The 1,352-nt window shown below is 32.5% G+C and overlaps 1 protein-coding gene across 1 annotated transcript in view; it reads right to left on the reverse strand.

Moving 5' to 3' along the window:
* The window catches only part of TNFAIP6 (tumor necrosis factor, alpha-induced protein 6), an 18,609-nt gene that overhangs the window by 7,233 nt on the left and 10,024 nt on the right, over positions 1–1,352 (reverse strand). The gene's annotated exons all lie outside the window — the stretch shown is intronic.

The raw sequence follows: 1,352 nt of genomic DNA on the forward strand, positions 1-1,352 counted from the left end.
CCAAAATTATTTGGCCTTAGAAACCTTTTTTCATGTAATACCTATTTAAAACATCTCACAGAACTGTGTTCTTCAAAACACTCTCTAGAGAATGCTGTACTAAGATAAAAATGTAATAAATACAATGTAAAATTTTTTTTAGTGACAAGGTATTTTTTAACAACTTTATAAATTATTTCAGTTATTTACCAATGAAAAATATCAGCCGTTTATTACTATGTTTTATGGAAATCATAAGCGATAGCAGTGTTTATGGATTTGCAGATTCAAGACTATCTCAGACTGCATTTCCTGCAAATAACAAGTCTATATGTTTTTAACACAAGCAGTTGGCATAAATCTTTAAGTATAAATAAACAATTCTCTGCATTTTACAAGCTAACAAGTTACATCTGGCTTTAGTTCTCTCAACTTTAAAAAGTGAATAATAATAACTACTAGGTCCTTCACTTTCAGGGACAATGACAAAACAAACTAGAGTTTTAGTCCTCAATTTAGAGCATTACCTGTACTAATGATGTCATCTGGAAGCGTATCTCCACAGTATCTGAAAGGGAATTTTTAGAAAAGAGAAGTCACTTGAATGAATATTATATAGCAATTGTAGTGATTCTCACTGATAATTAAAATGATTTCACTTAAGTAATGGCTCATTTTTCTATAATTTTTAAAATTTGCATTTTTTTACATGAATTCATAAGGGAGAAGAGGGGTTGAAACAAAGTTTGCTGTTCGAAGTAATATTCTCACAATATTAATGAGATTTTTAAGAAAAGATTTGTGGCATTTCTACTTTGTGTACCTACAAAAGTATTTGTACAGTAGATCATTTGAATCTACTTGGAAAAATTAAAAATTTGTTTCTGATTAATTTTATAAAGTTTTCTTCACAGTTAAAGAAGAATGGGTGTATGGTTAGTGATATTAATATTTTGAGTTCTAGGATAGACTGACTTAAATGTGGAAAAATTATGTTGGACCTTATAGGAATAAAAAGGTTTGATTTTTATCTGTATCATGACTTGGAAGGAATTTACTTGCACATTATATAAAAAGGTAAGGGTTTTGTAAGTTTCTAAAAATGTAATTCATTCCACAGGAAGGAAGAGTCTGTTATAAAGATAAATTAGGCTGGGCACGGTGGCTCATGCCTATAACCCTAGCACTTTGTGAGGCTGAGGCCGGAGGCCGGGAGTTCAAGACCAGCCTGAGCAAGAGTGAGACCTGGTCTTTACTAAAAATAGAAAAAATTAGCTGGGTGTGGTGGTGCTTGCCTGTAGTCCCAGCTACTCAGGAGGCTGAGGCAGGAGGATCACTTGAACCCTGGAGTATGAGGTTTCAGTGAACTATGA

Source organism: Propithecus coquereli, unplaced genomic scaffold (assembly GCF_000956105.1).
Source record: "Propithecus coquereli isolate 6110/MARCELLA unplaced genomic scaffold, Pcoq_1.0 Scaffold118, whole genome shotgun sequence".
Lineage (NCBI taxonomy): Eukaryota > Metazoa > Chordata > Mammalia > Primates > Indriidae > Propithecus > Propithecus coquereli.